Source organism: Oryctolagus cuniculus, chromosome 3, assembly GCF_964237555.1.
Source record: "Oryctolagus cuniculus chromosome 3, mOryCun1.1, whole genome shotgun sequence".
NCBI classification, from domain to species: Eukaryota; Metazoa; Chordata; class Mammalia; order Lagomorpha; family Leporidae; genus Oryctolagus; species Oryctolagus cuniculus.
The window spans coordinates 24,802,565-24,823,111 of NC_091434.1; the positions used below are offsets into that span (position 1 = coordinate 24,802,565).

At 37.3% G+C, this 20,547-nt stretch overlaps 1 protein-coding gene across 3 annotated transcripts in view; it reads right to left on the reverse strand.

Moving 5' to 3' along the window:
* VWC2L (von Willebrand factor C domain containing 2 like) overlaps window positions 1-20,547 on the reverse strand; it is a 163,576-nt gene that overhangs the window by 42,972 nt on the left and 100,057 nt on the right. The gene's annotated exons all lie outside the window — the stretch shown is intronic.

Below are 20,547 nucleotides of genomic sequence, written 5' to 3' on the forward strand. Positions count from 1 at the left end.
TACAACTTCAGTTGTAAATGGTTTTGTCAAAGAAAACAGAAATACAATGACCTGGAAGCACAAGGAATACAATAATCTTTTGCAGCCTAAATTTTAATTGCAGCATGTGCAATTAAAATGCATAGTGCCCAGGAGTGTGATGGCCTGAACAATATGCATTGCAGCACGACTGGCAATAGGATGCGACATGACTTCTGGATACAATGAGTGATGTGCTGGCTCTGTTTTGCCCATCTTGGCTGCAGTATTATCAGTACCTCAGACACTTACCACACATCTCAGAGATACACGGTGTGAATCGGAGGGTCCAATTTGGCCCTATGTGTGTCCCTTCTGTGAAACTTTTCTGGGCCCTGGCCCTTGATTCCAGCCACCATTATCTGCAACTGAAGGGAATCAAGCAGCGCTAGGGTTCTGAAGCTAAGACCAAGAAAGAAAAAGAGAGAATTGAAAGAGTTTCCATCCATTTTATTGGCAACGAGTCAAGGAAAACAGTTTAGAAATATTTTCTGGAAGAGGGGCTCAGGATGTCACAGTCATTTGGAAGGTTTATAGCTAAACTCTGCCTGCCATTATCTGTAGATAACCCCAACAATTTAAATTATAGAAGCCACATATAAATAATTCAAAGCAAAGTTATGGGCATTCCCTAAAACCTGCTGCTCCTCACTTGGTTGACTTAAACCAGAAAAAGGTCTGTACTTATTACTAGGCAAATGCCTTAAATAAAAGAATTTCATGTGATTTTACTCCTAGACTGAATTTGCATTTATATGAATAAGAATAACAAGTGTGCATTTGAGAGTTGGCTCCTGTCTATTATTTTTTCAATTACACTTATTAAATCCCTTGGCTTTTTTTTCTTTTTCTTTTTCCCCTCTATGCCCTGCAAGCGAGTCCATTACTTCAGATTGCTTTAAGGATGAATATGGAGGCAGAAAGAATCCCAAGTGGAAGTCATATAACAAGTCAGTGGCAGAGCCCAAGGATAAGATCTGGAAGACCAGCTCTAAGCCAAGCTGTTTAATACTGGCAACCTCATGGAGAGGGCAGACCCACTCCTGCTGCAGGCTGATTCGATTATTCTGACTTTATCTTTAAATATTGTTGGAGTACTTTTTAAAGCTAAAGGGCTTTAATACATACCTATACACACACACACACACAATGTAATTACTGCTCAAAACAATCCCATGAGGTTCATTTGCACTTTATTGTGTTTCTGGGTTATAAAAGAAACTGGAGCGCAGAGAGGTTAAGTGGTTTGTCAGGTAATTGTGAGCAGAGCTATGAATTAGATACTGTGATGTAGGCAGAAGTCTGTTCTGCTCACTTGTAGAGGTTGTGAATTCTCCTGGGGTTTGGTCTTTAAAAGGAGTGATGGCTTTGGACATTGTGACAGATATCACAAAGGATTTGAGTTGTGGGGGGCGGGTCACAAGGAATCCTTCTCTAGCACAAGGTCATTGCTCTGGCATCTGTATCCCCACCCAACCTCCTGGGTTACTAGAGTTACCTCAAGGCTGTTCCTATCTGGCCCCAGGTGGCGAAGACTCAGGAGGGAGAAAGTTTTAAGTTTGTGACACCTGAAGTGAGTTCTACCCATTGCTCTCCACCCATTCCCCATTTTCAACTGATAGAAAACATCGAATGGACAAAGTTGTCATTGTCAGCTTTTTATGTTCATAAATATATGACTTAGAAACAAACATAAAACAATCACACATAAAAAACTGATACTTTTCTAAAAGCCTGAACATTATTCTATGGAGCTAAAAATTAAGAGACATCAGCCTTTGGTCTTGTTTGCTGATATCAAAAGAGAAAGGCAAATGAATTTAACAGACATCGCAACACAATCACAAAAGTTATACTGAATTGCTGACAGAAAACAAGTGGAAAGGCTGCTTACGGAATATGTGGGATCTGTATTTCTCAGTGTGACTACAATGAAATGAGTTTTAATAGTAAATTTATCAGAAAAACACATTCTTATCAGTAGTATCCATGTATGCAAAGCAAGGAATCAGGTTTTATTGCCAGCTTGTATATCAAGAATCTGAAGTAATAGTGAGATGATGCTCTTAGTATTATCATCACCCTTACTATGAGTTTGAACTATCTGCTGCTTCTGCAACATGTGCCATGTGCTGCATAGGCATCTCACAGGAAATCAGAAGTGGGTGATGTCAAATTATGGAGCAAGTTTTGTCAGTCTGTCTTCTATATTTCCCTATCTCCATAATTACCTTTGCATCATGAGACCTCAAAGTTTATAACCATGCTTTCTAGAGAAATAGAATGGTAGAAGTAGCCTTCTTTTTCTTTCCCTAGTCTTACTGAGTCAAGAGAGAAATGCAAGTATTATGCTATTGCTTCTTGTAGAAAGAAGTTGAAAAGACTATAGATTATAGAAATATTAAATCATTGCCTGGGTGGAAATGCCATTACACTATAATTGGATATGTTAGTACAATTTTCATTTGCCTCATCCCTTACAATATGATGCCTCAGGTATTTCTGGCAACCTGAATCCCTGACATTCAAACCTTTTCTGTTTCAATAAGAAAGTAAGAAGATGTTGGTAATTTGCACAGATACTCATGTTCTTGTGTGGGCCCTCCCCAGACAGTCACAAGGGAAATTGCTTTGATTACACTGTCCTTTTAACTCTGACTCTGCCTTAATGTGAAGCAAGCCAGTTCTTCAGGGAGCCCACTGAAGAAATGACTTTGCTGGACACCTGCCCGCTGAAGAGTTCATCCTCCCTGAGCAGCAGAGCGCTTTGTTGGAAGTTGGTTACCTGCAGAATAGACCTAATATTCCAATACAGAGAAAATGCAAAATTGCTTCTTCTATTTTCACATTTTTTTCCATTGTGCCAGAACAAATTACCCGATCTTCCATACATCTGGAAAAAGCAATGTCATACTAAGGAAAAAATAACTTGATCCAAAGTGTATTTGTACTTCCAAGTATAATTATTTGGCAGTGGTTAGCAGAAGAATTCATCCTGACTAAAACAATCCACACATAAGCAGACTGTGGTTACATCTTGAAACTCCTATAGATGTTTTCTTGTTAGGGGGGTTCTACTTCTGCTTGTTCTCTTGCATTACTTGCATTTTCCACATTTTCTGTGATCTCAACACAATTCAAGATTTGTAGAGATGTTGGTTGGAAGGTCCTGGGGGAATAGTCACTTTCCTTTTCATTCTTAGTGAGTCTACAGAAAAGCAGCAAGATGAATGCCAAAACACAGGAAAGTTCACTTAAGGATGAAAATGGAAATAGCCTATGTTCTAGAAACATTAAAATTCTGTATAGGAGGCAGTATTAAACCACCACCATGGTTGACAGTACTGTACATTTTCATTTCCAATAGGCAACCTACCATGATTACAAATGCAGCTTACTAACACACGTACTTAACATGGCTGTTTAAGCAATGGTTTAGAGATTTCGGAGGTCTCCCTTTTATATGGTTACCAGGTTAATGTTTTAGTGGTGAGCATTCCTTACAAGTGCAGTGGGTATAACCTTGATGGTTCATACATAATTAAGTTGCAATGGAATGGAAACAAATACAACCAAGTATTTGTGACACAAATTTATTTTCAGAACTTTTCACAAGTTATGATAACTTGCTGAAACTTGTTTTTATATTTCATCTCTTTCTTCTCTTTTTATTGGATAGCTTCATCTTCGGATTCCCCAAGTCTCTTCTTTTCTTGTGCTCCCTTCTTGATCCCCTTCATACTTGTAAGCCTGTGAGTCAGGAGTAGGCAGCCTTCTCTGCCTGTCTATCTGGCTTCATCAGGACTACCCACATGTTATGAATAGATGACCACCTGCCATGCTGTTACCTAATGTGGATTGTAGACAAATGACTAAATGAGGACCAGCAGTTCATATTGTTAAAAATATAATCTCCACTATTTCTCACAGCTGAACTTAACAGATAACCTCAACCCCCTCTGATGCTAACATTTACTTTCCCTCTTTGCTGAGTAATTGCTGGTTGTCTTTGTTAACCACATACCACAATGCCGCAGAAATGGCAGCACTGTCATGCCTTGTGTATTTTAGCTAAGGAAAGGTGAGCTGTGGGAAGGAAAGAAAGTCTGGCTTGGGCCCCACTTGGCGCAAAATCATTTTCAAAGTACTCTGGAAAGGAAATGGAGGCCTAAGTACCGAGTAATTTCAGTTTCTCCCTCATGGTAAGTTATTCTCTGAACTACTGAAAATTCTCACGACTTTGACCTGGTTATTGCTATTTTGCCTGCTATTGCAAGGGCTGAGGAACCGCCATTTTAAAAGAGGCTTGTGTTTTTAAACTTAGGTTGCAATTGAATCCACTGATTTCTGTGGTTTGTTGGAGGCTTCTGGAACTGCCACTCACCTGACAGAAGCTATGTGAACTGTGTATGAACTATGTAAGTAAGACTCACTTTAATTGGATGCGCATGGATGATTTGAGATTTTCGTCTACCTGAGACATAAATTAAAGGAAATATAGTGACTATCTGACTTCGTCAAATATGGTGATACCCCTGTGAAACCCATGCTACAATGAAAATGACTCAGCACTTTGCCTATGAATCAAATTCGTAGAAAAACTTCATAATTTAGATGTAAAACTGCAATAGGACAAAAGTGGAGCCTGGGATGTCTTTGGTATGAGTGCTTTTATCTTCTTAAGCTTTTCAAATTGCCTCCATGGTTCCCAATGCCTAAAGTTGTAAATCAAAAGTATATTCTTATGTACAGACAAATGGCTTATAAAAATACCTTAAATGAAGAAACATATTTTGGTCATTTAGTTTCTACTGACTTATTTTAAGTTAAAGAATCAGAAAACCCACAAAGCTGGAAACAGCACATAGTAAAGGAAATGTTGCAGTGAAATACTAAAATCGTCATACTGGCTACACCTGCAGTCAGAGTGGCCACTCTCAACTTCTCATCCCTAGTTTGTGATTTTGGCTAATAAACTTCTCTGAGATTCTCTTTTTTACATATTTAACACATAGAGGATGGTGGGATATGTTTTGTGATACAACATGTTCACTTCTCCAGGTTGCTGAAGGTTTGTGTTTAGGAGGGGTGGGATGATATGGTGGCAGGAGCGTTAGCTCAGGTCTGGCTTCTGGTCTGATTTGTTCACTATCTAACTTGTAGTCTTAGCCAATTTGCTTACTCTCTGTTGACCAGTTTCTCACTTGAACACTGTCAATACTGAACTTTGTTTACATATATCAGGTTGAGCCCTAAGAAATTTCTGTTTTTGTAAGCTAAAATAGTCACATATTGGTTAATTCATATAGTGGAATTTAAATAGGACTCTTTGTCTAAAAATTTAAGATGTGGTACTCGACTGTGAATTAGGTTGCACAGAAGAAAATAAAGAGAGCAAATTTGATTACAGGACAGTGAGTGGTTGGGAAGAGAAGAGTCAGTGTTCTCCAGGCTTCTTTGTTCTGCTTCTTCTCCAGTCTCTGTTAAACTCCTAGGTGGTTTCATGTGCTTTGCTGTTGTAGTTATTGTTTTTTTTATATCATAAACATGAATTTTGACAGATGGTTTTGTTCTGCAATGATGTGTTGTCTGTGGCAAATGGTTCATTTCTGGGCTCTACCTGCTCAGAAAGCTACAAAGAAAGTGATGGAAATAAGTAGGATTTCTCCCTCGTGAGAATTTCAAATGATGACCTACTAAGAAAACTTGAAGGAACTAAAGATTTGCAAACAGAAAAGTTAGGAAGTTATTACAGCTTTTCAGAAGCATGAAACCGTTGTGTGTAAGAGATTAGATTTATTTCACTTACATTTATGATGTTGAAATAGGAACACTGGTTAGAAGCCAGTGTGAGACCTAAGCAGTCTCATTATTTAGGGATTTCTGAAAGCCAGAGTATTTAAAGAAGGAAGGGCTACCTCATGAACTCTGAATTCAATATTAACAGAGAGTAAGCACTTGGGAGGGACATTGTGGAAGGGAGTCAAGTGTTAGAAGACAGGTTGGTTCTAAGGATCCTATGTTTTCTTCCAATGTGGAGATTATATGATTTCATGAATTCTTGATCTTTACAAGGTTGTTACAAAATCAACAAAGGCAGGGAACAGGTCCACTCTTTGAGAACTGTGAAAGACTTTGCAAATGAAGTATTGTGCCTCAGTTTTCTGTTAGTAGCATTTGTATATGCAAGAGATTACTTTAACATTAGTGGGAACCCTTAAATGCCTTGCAGTTTATTGTAAATGATAGAAATGAGCTAATATTTATCTCAGCTGGGTGGCTAGGACTCAGTATCAACCAGTAACAAATAGCTAAATGAGGATGACATTTCCTTAAAGTTGAACAGACATGAAGACTTCATTTATGTCAAAGAGATAATTTAGTTGAAACAACTTTGACATTAGTAGTAATGCATTAGTTAATATTAAATAAAAGCTGGTACTTTAAGGAAAATAAAACTGGTAGTATGATAAAAAGGAGGGAGATAAGGGCCACTTTAGAGTGGTCAGGGAGGCTGGTGGAAGAAATGTTATTTACTATCTCATTCTAGCTCACATGTTAAGATGGAATCAGGTCAGATATGAACAAAGCAATAAACATTTCAAGCAGAGACAATGGCTGGTGTGGGAAGGAATTGGTTCAAGAACTAGAAAAAAAGGAAGTAAGAGGAAAGTGGTGTGAGATGAGAGGTCAAAGGCAGGTCAGACCACATGGAACGTGTAGACCAGATTAAGGATTCCTTTCCAAGCACAGTGGGAAGTCACTGGAGAGTTATAAGGAGAGCAGTAAGTTGATTACCCTTGGTCAATTGGTTTCAATTAGGAAAGAAAGAAATGGAAGAAGGGATACCAGTAGGAGGAAACAGGAATTTCCAATTCCTTTTAGCTGGGTTTATAATAATGAAGCAGGTCAATATAGAATTCAGACAGGTTTCAATCATATGTCAGTCTTGCGTTTTTATCCTTATATTGTTTAGAGGACTTTCTTTATGTGGTTTTTCTAGAGAATGCCTCAGACCCTAATTATATCTTCTATTTTATCTATCACAAAGAATGAAATAATGCCAAAGAATATTGGGAGGTATTGCCAGGAAGATCAAACCATTTTCACTTCTCTCTTCAGCAAAGTTTCTAACTAGTGATGCATCTCTATATGTCTATATCAAACTTTGAATAAGAAATGAGTGTTTTTCTAAGTATGAATTTTTCATCTAAACATTTCAATATACATTGAGATATTGTGAGACAGAATAGTGTACAGTAAGTAACTACCCAATAACTTGTTGTATGATAAAGTATAATATGAAAATCAATATCCTATTATTTATAAACACTTAAACATAGAGATAACAGCATGGTAATAATAAACACCAAACTTAGGACAGCACCTACTGAGGGAAGGAAAAATAGGACCTCAGAGGCATATAAGGAAGCTTTACTTGGGGCTATTTTTCCATCTAAGATAATATGACAATGGCAAATTTGACAGTGGATGATGAGTACAAAGTTCTTCATTCAAAATAATATGAATAATGTTACTTTTGGTGCTTTCCTATATGCGAGAAATAAGTTTACAAACTTTTGAAGAATATAAGGGGAAAATCATGGCCTACTTTTGAAAATAGTAACTTTTATATCCTATCTATCCTTATGCATAATATTCTGAGCTAATCAGATGATACTTTATTAACAAAATATTATGAAAATTGGGCCGGCGCCGCGGCTCACTAGGCTAATCCTCTGCCTTCCAGCGCCGGCACACGGGGTTCTAGTCCCGGTCGGAGCACCGGATTCTGTCCCGGTTGCCCCTCTTCCAGGCCAGCTCTCTGCTGTGGCCAGGGAGTGCAGTGGAGGATGGCCCAAGTGCTTGGGCCCTGCACCCCATGGGAGACCAGGAAAAGCACCTGGCTCCTGGCTCCTGCCATCGGATCAGCGCGGTGTGCCGGTTGCAGTGCGCTGGCCGCGGCGGCCATTGGAGTGTGAACCAACGGCAAAGGAAGACCTTTCTCTCTGTCTCTCTCTCACTGTCCACTCTGCCTGTCAAAAATAAATAAATAAATAAATAAATAAATATTATGAAAATAAAAACCATAGTTGGTAGTCACTTATTTGGTGGACACTGTCCTAAGAGCTTTATATTTAGCCCCAGGCTATTCTAAACACAAACTCATTTGGCAGATGAACCTATCTTGCATTCATAATTATGAAGTCAACTGAAGTACCCTTGGCTCTGACGTTGTCAGTGAAGAAATGGAAATGAAATCTTTGTGTGTTTGTTTTTCTAACCTTTGTGTGAGTTGAGATTATATAACTGTCTACAATCTATTGATTTGTTGATCAAATGACCTGCTCTTTTAAACAAACTGTGAAACTGCAGTCTTCCACTTGAAGATACCAGGGCATTAGTGAGAAGAAAGGAGTAACTGAGGCAATGATACAACATCATCAACTTCCTTATTAGGGTGTAATAAAGGACCAGTGTGTCTCACTTAGCACTGAACACAGAGCCTGCTGCATAACAGGGTTTAGTAAACATTTGTGAAACAAATAGAAGTGGGTTGTATTCAAAATTGGGTTAAATTTTTATTGTCAAAAAATTTCAAGGAGCTCTTCTCCTTTTGATATCTAACAAGACCTAGGCTCCAAAGGAGAAATATTCTCAGAATTTGGCTGAGATCTAAGGTTTTTGCAGAAGATAGAAACACTTGGGAAAAGAATTACTAGTACTGGGCCCAGTTATCTTCAGAAAGCTGAGCTATTGTTCTTCCAAGTGTTAAAGTGGTATTTTGTGCTTGAGCTTTTGCTGTTGAACAACAGAGAGTAGTTTGGCTGAATAGGACCAGAAAACTAACAGGTTGGCAAGATACAAGTCAGACAAATTAAAAAAAAAGGGGGGGGGTGTTTATAACATGAGTTTTATTGCTCTTAGATAACAAAGTACATATTATAATAATTTGCTTTTTTAAAAATTGCTTAGTATGACAGAGCTTGGTATGGCTCAAGGTGTTTGAAATTTCATTTTTTTTTTCTCCTGTAATGAACAATAATTTTTGAAAAGTTAGAAGTACATAACTATATAAATTCTTAATTTTCTTTTCTAACTTAGGCTGAAATCATTCCACTATCATACCTTACTTGTTAAAGATAAGTCTAATAACTATTCACAGTAAAGACAGAATATTTGGCAGAATTTAAGTGTTTCTAAATTTTAAATAATTTCATATTAATTTCTCTTTGATATTGCAAATGATTTCTCTTTGCATCTTAGAAAAACTTATTCATTTTAAAAAGAGTACATTAAGATTTTAAAATGATTTTCCTTTTCCAATGGGGAGCCTACAGATTTAAATAAAATATGGAAAATTTATGAAATTATTGTAAATGAGTTGGACATCTTAGAGAAAATGAGCAAAAAGCAAAACTTCATCAGAATCCCAGGTGGCTGAAGCTCTTGGAAAACTAGAAATGGAGAATTCAGTGACACTTTTCCTACTATTACAGATGCCTCCAGGGGCTCTGTGCATTGATTCATGTTACAGAGGGTCAACGTTTAGCAATGGAGTTAAAATAAAATTATGTAATGCCAGAGGGACAGGAAAATAAGGAGTGAGCATTGACATTTTAGCATTAGAAATAGTCAAGAAGCATTATTAGATGATAGAATCATTATCAAATGTTATTATCTTATAAAATTCAATAGAAGGTGTTCACCTGGTTGCTTTCAACTGAAAGTCTGTCAAATTTGCATTTTCACATCTTTACTTAATGTATGCTAAACTGATCTTCTGTATATAAAGAGAATTGAAAATGAAAAAAAATTTACATTTTCACAAACTGCTATTTCTGTGTTTAAATGGTGATGTGTTTGAATAGATTGCATACATAAACAATCAATATGTTCCCTGAGCATTAAAGTAAGCTTTGAGATATTTTCACTCATGCAAATATTCTTAATTTCTTCCTTTTTGCTCCATGTATTATGCTCTACCTATAAATATTTAACTCTTCAAGACATAAAGGCCAAAACAAACATAATTTGAAAAGTAGATTCTCCTATAAAACAGTGATTGTAGTCATCTATGTGCAAACATTTTTATGGTTCATAATGATCTTTAGTGTATTTTAAAAAATCTAGCAAAATATTTCTTGCAAGAAAGTTATACTGACTCCTTTGCAAATGTGATAATTTTAGGTGGATATCATAAATTTAAAAGACTATGCATATTTAAAGACTATCACAATGCTGCCTAGGTGTGTTATTTGAGCTCTCATAGTAGTAGAAGCAAAGTTGTCATTTAGAAACTGATGAACACATTACATTTACATCATTGCATTCTGTGTTAAAAACCACTAAATCAATGTTAATACAGAGAAACTACAGTCATCCCCTTAATGCAGGAAGGGCAAAAGTTGGATTCTGACTTTGCCTGTTTATCTTCCTAATGTAGCTACTTACACATCAGCAGCATTTCTGACAGCCAGAGTAATATGCTACAAGCCAAGGTCAAGTTGACATCTTCTATGCTAGGCGGCATCCCATATGGTATAGTTTCAGAGCGGCAAAGAAGTGACATTCCAGGTAATGATGCCAGTGACCACATAGGCAACTAAAAGTCACTGTGGGCCATCCAGAATATCTCATATTTACCACCTTAAGCTGGTGAATGAATTGCTTTTCTAAGGAAGATGGTATATATTTTTAAAAATATTTATTTGAAATTCAAAATAACAGAGAGAGAGAGTGAGTGAGACAGAGAGATCTTCCATTCGCTGGTTTGTTTCCCAAATGGCTGCAATGACCAGGGCTCGACCAGACCAAAGTCAGGAGCCAGGAGCCTTTTCTGGGTCTTGCACATGAGTGAAGGGACCCAAGTACTTGGGCCATCTTCTGCTGCCTTCCCAAACACATCAGCAGGGAGCTCGATTGGAAGTGGAGCAACCAGGACATGAACTGGTTCCATATGGGTTGCCAATGTCTCAAAATGTGGCTTTATCACTACACTACAACACTGGCCTTGCTTGGTCAAATTTTGTTGACCTTGTTTTAATAAGGAGCATCTTTATTTGGATAGACTATAAAAATCTCTTCCATTGCTTTTCATTATTTAAAAAATGCTTGGTGACACAAAGCTATGCAAAATTAGGAGTAAGATGGGGAAAAATCAGTAATTTTGGGGTTAAACTGTGGTTTAAATCTTGGTCCAACTTCTACCTGGTTTTCTCTATTTAGTTGTTTTCTTCTATAGATGAGGTAATAACATTTGGTCAGGGAAGTTAAATGAGATGCTATATGTAAATTAGTATATTTTTTCAAACAAGATAACTTTTGAATAAATAGTACATACATTATTATTATTATTATGCCATGATTTGAAAAGATGTGGCTCCAGAATTGATGCAGACATTTAATATCTAAAATCATAAATTAATGGTATTAAGAGGGCAGAAAATTAATCCAATTATGATAGACCTGGTGAAAGGTAACGAAGGCACTGAGGCATGCATGCTTTTACGAGGTAATGCTCATGAGAGGGCTGGTTATATAAGTCAGTTTCTCTGCTTTCTGGATTGCCATGTGATCTCTCTGTGTGCCCTCTGCCTCTGCCATCCTCTGGCCTTACTAAACAGCTGAACCAGAGGGGGACACCTGATCTTGGGCTGTGTACCTCCAAAAACATAAGCCACAATAAGTCTGTTTTCTTCATAAGTAGCTTATCTTGGGCATTTCATTGTGGTATATATACTGTTAACATGAAAATGCTTTTGACCTATTATACTTTCAGGTGCTAAAATTTTTAATGCTTTCATGTATTGCATTCATATTTTTTTGAGATAGTTTTATTTTGTTGATCATATCACCTACACAGCTTTGTAGACTTCATTTTATTTAACTTGATATAACATCAATAAGAGATACTATTTTTTATCTATCAAATTGGCAATGCAGATAACGGGTAACACAGGATGCTGGTAGGAGTGAGAGTTATAGGCACTGTCGTACATCACTGGTGAGAGTATCAGTAGGTATAACCTTTCTAGAAAGCAATTTAGGAAATATATTTCAAGAGCATTAAAAGTCTTTTACCTTTTGACCTGGTGATTTTATTTCTATATAGCTAGTCTCAGGAAATAAGTGAATATATGAACAAAGACTCATGGTCAAGAAAGTTCATTGAGGAGTCATTTATAACAAGAGGATAAAAATCATTACTGTCCACCACGAAGAAACTGCTAAGTAAATTATTCTATATTTTTAAAGGAATATTTACAGATTTTAAAAGAAAACTTTCAAAGAATAGTAATATGGACAAGTGATCTGACATCACATGTGATGGATACAACGTATGACACAAACCAATTCAATTTTGTTTTCAACAGTGCAAGCATGTATGGAGAAAAGGCTGGGAAAACACCTGCCTATGTGTTAGTAATGATTATCTTTGCTTGTTGGGGTCATAATACAATATTCACTTAAGTATTTTTTTTCCAAGTTTTCTACTTTGAGCACAGGCCTATAGAGACATAAAAGATGACTGTGTTTGTATATACGTGTGTGTGTGTGTGTGTGTGTGTGTGCGCATGTTTGTGAGAGAAAGAAAGAGAGAGAGGGGCAAATATTACATTCTCAATTTTCCCATGCCATAAAATGATCCATGTGGTTTTAAGAAATTTAGTGTTTCCTTATATGGATGAACACCACATATTTAACTCTTCTGGGTAATGTTTAAGATATGTGGATTATTAAAGTGTTCCTTTTGCATGTAGGTAAGTCTTTGCAATTTAGTCCATTTCTTTTGTGGTACAGAGGGATCATTGGGTAATGAAAGTGAATGTTGGGGAGAATGTGTACATAGATACGTAAACTGGATTTGTAGCTTCAGAGCAAGCTGCGTGACAAGAGGAGGGGAATGATTACTGAGGACTAGTGGAAGTAAACAACTTGGCATCTCTGGGGATAAAGGGAAAGGCTTTTCTAATTAAGGAACAAATGGAACACATCATATTTGGCTTATCTTCAACATTTTTTTTTCAGATCTCTTTGCTTGACTAGGTCAAGTTTCACTTGTGGTATGATGGTTCCTTGTGTATGAGTGGTGATGTTGCAGTACTATGTGCATAACTTTTGTACTTTTGCTATTAAATTGAAATGGTACATTTGTCCATGTGGGCTGCATACCCAACCCCCTTGTGCTCTTCTCCAGGGCAAGAGTTAGGTCATATCGTCATTATACATCTACCACTTTGTGCATAGAGAATGCTCTGTATATGTTTTTGGGACTAACAATACAATATGGGAAATAGAAATTCCAAATGGAAGAACAGGATCTGACCAAGGAGAAGTTTTGAGATTCTAGGAACACATATATTCCTGGGTTTCCTCTCTACCCTTAGTTTCCTATGACACTGATTTTGATTAAAACAGCATGATTTCCATGTTAGGTTTTTCAAAAGAATGGAAGCTTTCACAAACAATCTGCAAAGCTACTGTTTGCCACAATGTTCACTGTAGTCAAGTCATTTCTCCAGTCAGGGAAGTTGAATTTTTTTTCTGCCTAAGGCCATGTGGATATTTATAACATCATTCATGGGCCCTACCTAATTGTCAAGTTGAAAATTAGCCTGCTGTGGAATTACTGTATTTTGAGTTCCACCTGCAGTTGCCTTGGCAGTGCCAGGCCAAATGATTTCACAGGCTATATAATCAGACATTCTCCAAACTTGCAAGGTCTTGGGCTAATGTGCTGCTAGTGAGGAACATTGGCCTTGCAGTAAAATCTACTATGTAGTTGGGCAGGCATGTGGCAAATAAGTGGATCATCCCCTTCGTAATTTGAAGCCTTTGTGGAAGTAGGTTATCCAATGTGAAGGTTAACAATTGCATTGCAATTTATAAATTACTAGTGATTTCTTTGAAATTATCTCATTTAATTTGCTGATTGCTAACATTCTTTTGGGGATACAAAGCTTTTCACTGCACAGTTTCAGATAAAGCTTTAAGATGCAGTACTATTGAGACAAGTAATCACAATAAGAATACTATTGTCAGATCATTTTCTACTGGGAAGAATTTGGAAGCAGAAAAATTCTGGTCTTGAAGAACAGAGAAAGGAGAAAAGGGCCTTAAAAAAGAATTGACATGCCAGTCAGAGATAAGGCTTCATAGTTCATGTTCCTTGTGCTACTTCGGGTTGGTAGAAGGAAATTTAGCTTAGCATCTATCAGCTTTCTCCAAAATTGCAAACTCATTCTTTGGAACAACTTCTCAAATTCATCCCATTACTTTTGCCAAAGACCTGCATCCTCATTTCATTATCATTATCTACTGTCTGCTTCTTATGAGTCAAATGCTGTTCTAAGTGCCTTTTAGGAATTATTTAAATCCTCCAAGAGACTTTGGAGGTGGGCATCTGCACAACAATTAAAATGTCACTTGGGAGGCCCACATTCCATACCCGTGTGTCTGGTTCAGTCCCATCTTTCACCTCCGATTCAGCTTCCTGTGAATGTGTGCTCTGAGAGGCAGCAGAAGATGACTCCAGTACTTGGTCCCTGCTATTCATAGTTCCAGGTTCTTGGCTTCAGTCTGGTCCAGCCCTGGCTGTTGTAGGTATTTGTATAGTGAACCACTATATCTCTTTCTCTCTTTGCCTTTCAAAAAAATCTTTAAAAAGAAATGTATGATAGATTTATTGTGATGTACACATTACAGATGAGGAAATTGAGGCACCATCACCTAGGTTAAAGTAAGCAAGAGGGAGTGGGAGATGGGAGGGTTGTGGGTGGGAGGGAAGTTTTGGGGGGGAAAAAGCAATTGTAATCCATAATTTGTACTTTGAAAATTTATATTTACTAAATAAAAGTTTTTAAAAAAAGAAATAGGGATTTTAATCCAGCCTGACTCTAGTCTTTTAAACTGGCACATAGCACTACTTCTCTTAATTTTCATCTTTATATACTTCCTCATGTGTCTGAATCATCTCTGTTTGCTCTGAATCTTTTAGGTAGTACTTTATAACCATGCCTTTCACAGCATCTTTGAAACAACATTATAGTCATTAGTATACTTTCTTTATTCTAGTGCCATTACCTTTTTCAGTTTTTTTTTTTTTTTAAGATTTATTTAAAAGGTAGAGTTAGAGGTAGAGACAGAGACCTTCTGTCCATTGGTTTACTCCCCAAATGGCTGCAGTGGCCAGAGCTGAAGCCAGGAGCCAGGAACTTCTTTTGGGTCTCCCACATCGGTGCAGGGGCCCAGATACTTGGGTCATCTTCCCTTGCTTTCCCAGGGAGCTGGATCAGAAGTGGAGAAGCTGGGACTCAAACTGGCGCCCATATGGGATGCCTACAATATAGGCCACAGCTTTACCTACTACGCCAAGCGTCAACCCCCTTTTGAAGTTTTTATGTTCATTTGTCTGCTATTTCCCCCATGACGCCTTTTTATAAATTGCTTCCTCTTCCTGAGATCTGCCTTAGCTTCTCTTTTCCTATGTAAACCAGTGCCTCTAAATACTTATGCATAATTTAATCATCAGGGGAGCATTAACCAATACTGATGCCTGAGCCTTATCCCTAGAGATGATTTATTTGGTGTGGCTTAAGCATCATGATTTCCCAAAGCTTTCCAAGTGATTCAAATGTGCAGCCAAAATTGAAACCCACTGGCCCGTGCATTTCCTATTCGTGTCTCACTGCAGCATCTCTACTTTCCTCATGAGAGTTCAGTGACCCTATTCCGATCTCTCATAACATCAGGTAGCTCCCTTTTATAGCTCTTAAAGCACTGGAATTGGTTGTGCCCATATATAGTATGGGAATTTGATAGTCTGGGTTATTGAAAGCCAAATGAAGAGAGTATGTTTAGGAGGAGAGGTTGATTGGCAATGTCATAATGCTAACTCAAGTAAGGTGAGAGCAAACATTTGACCAATGGATTTAATAATAGGGAGGTCACTGATAACCTTGGCAAGATCCCTGGAGGTCATTCGAGTGGTAGAGAAACAAGCCCTGAGCAGAGGAAAAAAAAAGTAATGATGTAGTAGAGAAGGAATGACAGCAGGAGTGAGAAATAAGAGCAAAATTCTTGTGTAGGCAAAAGGGAATGAGGCCTAAGGTTTTTTATCTCACTTGATCTGTGCACTAACTCCAAGAAGCAGATCTTTTCTTTACATGTTATATAAGAGGAAAGTGGTTTAGCATGGGCAGTACCATGTGCAGGGTCACAGAGCATGTTTGTCAAGGATAGGAGCAAACATAGCTACTTGCCTTCAAAACTCTCAGCATCCACATTTCTTTTCTTGTTGATAAAAAGAAAAAAAAAGCCCTTTGGTTGCAGATAAGTCAACTCTATGTAGATTTCTTCTTCAGAGCCTTTTTTAAATTTCAAGAACCTATTTCTCCTGTAGCAAAATTTTGCTTAATGTCAGCTACACATAATCTACATATACTTTAGATATCAATGCATTCTTTAGAATAAAAGAAATAAATCACTTGGCCCTCTAGCTCTGACAAAACTAGTGACCTATTGGCTTTTGTGTGTGTGTGTGTGTGTGTGTGAGAGAGAGAGAGAGAGAGAGAGACAGCACTTCCTACTCCACGTCTGCTGACTTTAGATGCCCTGTGTTAGCCCTGATTTGTGGAAACAAGGGATTCTCAAGCTACCTTGTGGTCTTGAAGGAGCTTCTATCACTGCTATAAGTGATTGAGGGTTGCTAACTGGAGGTTGTGATGTAGGGGATGAGGGTTGGTAGGTAATAACAGTATTACACCTGATCAATGATGAGTTAACTCTTGGGGCAATGTGATAAGAAGTGTGGTGTGCTGATAGATGTTTATGCAGGGTGTAGGAGGGAGTTGATTTGCAGCATTTGCCAATTTAAGTGGTATAAATATTCTCATCATGGCTAGCTTCAGATTAACAACATGAAGTCACTGAGTATGAATCAGGAAGGGATGAGAATAATTCACTCTGAGGTGCCTATGGAAACTGTTTCAGACATAACCATCAGGTAAGAATTAATATATTTTCACCTGTTTCTCAGTGGACTTATTTCTAGAGGTGTCAGACACTTCCAGAAACAGCATAAACAGGTAGAAAGAACATTGTATTTAAATTGCAAGGAAGAGAAATCTGGTTCTGCTTCATTCAGTAATTAACCACATGGCCTTCACCAACTCACTAGTTGTCTTTGGACTGTGATTGGAAAATGAGGCAATTGGCTCTTTAAAGCTCTAGAGAGTTGGAAGATGCTGTGATGCTGCAGCACATGGGATGCTAGAAGTTAGCTCTCTCCTCCACAGGGGTGGAGAAAATCTCCTTGTAAAAACCACGTGCTCTGTTGTGCTTTTGGGCTTCAGATGAAAACGTCTTTCCTCAATTGCTCACCCATGCTGTTCTCTATCCCTGTGGTCTTTGAGATTTCTCAAAGAAATCAGTAGGGCTGTCAAGAGCTGTTTACGTGTAATATTCCCAACAAGGCTGTCTAAATAATGAAAAGGAGTACACAGTATCACCAGATACCTCTCATTCTGAGCATAGATGGAGCTGCAAGCCTAACCTTTAATTTTATGAATTTCCTATCTTTTGCTAACCCTTTAACAATACATTAACAAAAGATGGACTGGGCGGGAGTAGGGAGGGACTTAATGCCTTTTATGGTATATTTTAACATTTTTATCTTTCTTTGAAAAAATAAATTTGCCACAAGAATTAAAACTGTATTTTATCCCTTTAAACACAGCCCTAGATGATGTATGTAACTGCACTGGCAGCAAGTCAAGTCTGCACAAAGCCCAAATTGAATCTTCCTTCTGACTACAGCTGTGCATGATATTTTATGCAATTTTTTATGCCGGTCATAAACGAGGTAGAAACTGTGATTATGCCAATTTTGGAATAACTCATTTCCACCAAAATGTGACTGCCAGTTTTCGGACATGTATATGTATTTACAGAATCCAGACCTGCTTTGGTCATCAGTAGATTGTACGCTGTTGACCCTATAAGAGATTTTCAGGTAAAGTGCCATGGGCATTTGATATCATATATTATAGGACACAGGACTGAAAAAAAAGTATCATAAATTCCTCTTACTACACTACCTGTTTGGCAAAGTGTATCTCCTCGGCAACTGAACATTCTGAATAAGTAATGGGATTTAGTGGTAAAAATAACTCAGTTCATTACCATTCTGTTGTGTATCCACATCAATATCTATATCTAGACAAAGATTAAAATGAATGTAATACAAAGCAAATATGCTACAAAAATTTGCTCTAATACTAAAATATATTTTCCTCTGTTACATGAAATGGAGTCATGAAAGTAGAAGAAAAATATTTTATAGAGTTCAGAAATTGATGCTTTTCTGTTTCTCTAGGTTATGCTTGATATAATACAGATGTTTTCTGTCTATATCTGGTATTAACACAAGATTATCTTTAAACAATTTTAGTTGGAAGGCAGGAGAGGGAAACATTAAAATGTTAAGTAAATGATGATGGAAAATAAAACCTTTGATGCAAACCTTAATAAATGCCTATCTAAATTAACATGACATTGCATTTAGAGTTACAAAGATGAAGCCATTAGTATGAGTGTCTGTCTATGGGTTGAACCATCAATCAGTTCTCATTCATAAATAGAGTCCAGAGCCAAAAATATTTGCTCCAACAACACCCTACTGTCATCCGTAATGACCACTCTGGCAGCTGGTGTCCCTCCAAGTTGCTAACTGAGCTGAGTATACCACGTGATTTAGCAGAGAACAGTATGGCTACTGATGATCATAGCAGAGGGGCAGATTTCATATATGGCTGAGATTTTTATCTTTCGAACTTTCTGAAACATTTTAACCAGAGACTGGATGTCTACTTGGTAGGGGTGCTACAAATCATTCTCTCGCATTGCTCAATAACCTGTAAGTTCCCCACCCACCCACACTTGAGGATCTTTTATTCCATGAATAAAAGATATGGGGTTCAATAGGACCAGGAGTAACAAGGTTTGTTTGATACTGAGTAAGTCTCCTGAAATCCTATGTTGAGTATGTGAACAAATGAATGAGTGAATAGCGGATATAGCCAGATTCCATGTCGGACTCTGTCAAACTTTGAGAAGCAGCAGTAATGAAAATCTTCTCTATCTTATGAATATTTGTATGTAATTTGTTTCCTGAAGATTGAATGTCAGGTTATGAGGACCTTTCTCCTTTGGGTGTCAACCTAATGAAAAGCAAATCATACTCCATAATGTTTAGAAATATTATTCAAGAGTGTTATTTCATTATCTTAGGCATCATTCAATAATCATTTTACAAACACATGACAAGTATCTTGGGCATCATTCAATAATCAATTCACAAATACAGGCTTGGATTGCATAATGTTGGTTGTTGATTGGAATGGCTGACTGATTGAATTTCAAGATAAAGTACAGCTTCAAGGTTGTGGTAAAGGTCTAATGCATGAAATGATTGAGGAGACAGTGCAGGGCCTTCTTGACCTGAAAGGAATCACTTGTCTGACCAAAATAACATTCATCTCACAAATGTTACCCTCAATACTAGGCTTGTTCTCAGGTTTCTCTTGATTGTGCAATACTCTTTCATTTAACTGTGCTTGATGATCAACATGCATGCTTCCTTTTTGAATAGGGCTGTGCCGTTTACATGCACTAATCATAGCTGGAATAACCACTACAGTGGACTCTAAGTATTTAACCTTGAAGAGTTTCAGTGGATTCTCTAGGTAGTCAGCCTTCAAAATCAGTGATGTTTCTAGAGGAACTTATTAGCATATATTTCACTTAGATACTGTATTTATGTGGTCATTTTATTTCTAGCTATAATTTATCATGCCAACCTCTAAACATAAAGTCATAAATGATTCCGTGTTTTCCAGTTACATCCACTGTTCATGGTCTATCCTTGTACAGGGAAACAAATGGCCACTTTTGACAGTTTTCAGATTTGAAATTTTTGGATGTGGGATTTAATACATCTACTCTTGAATTTTGCATTTTGACCTTATAGTAACTGGTCTTTGGTTTGTAGAACAAATCCTATTATTCATCATCTGGTACCTGTCACATTGACAAAAGAAGTTTTACAAAGTGATAGTGATGATTTTAAAATGCAAATGGTTCTTTATCACATTCACAATAGTATAGATACCCTGAAGGTACAATGAATGTAGCAAATAAAAGACTTACTGGCCTAGTTTTGCTTGGACAGCTAGCAACACAGTTGCTTCTCAGCAAGTTTGCTGTAGAAAGAAAAATTCATTTTACTACCTCTTGTGTGCTTTATCTGAGGTCATAATCACATGAGATCAGATTAAATGCATAGTCCAGGTGTGAGAGACAGATGGTTTATAAAAAACATATCTCAAAAAAACACAAATGACAAGGACAAGCATTCATTTCATGACCTATTGAAAACATGACTAAAAATAGTGATTTCATCCAATTCAAGTTGCTTACACTTTCAGTTTATATAATGAGATTTCATGAGACTGTATACCTCTTGTG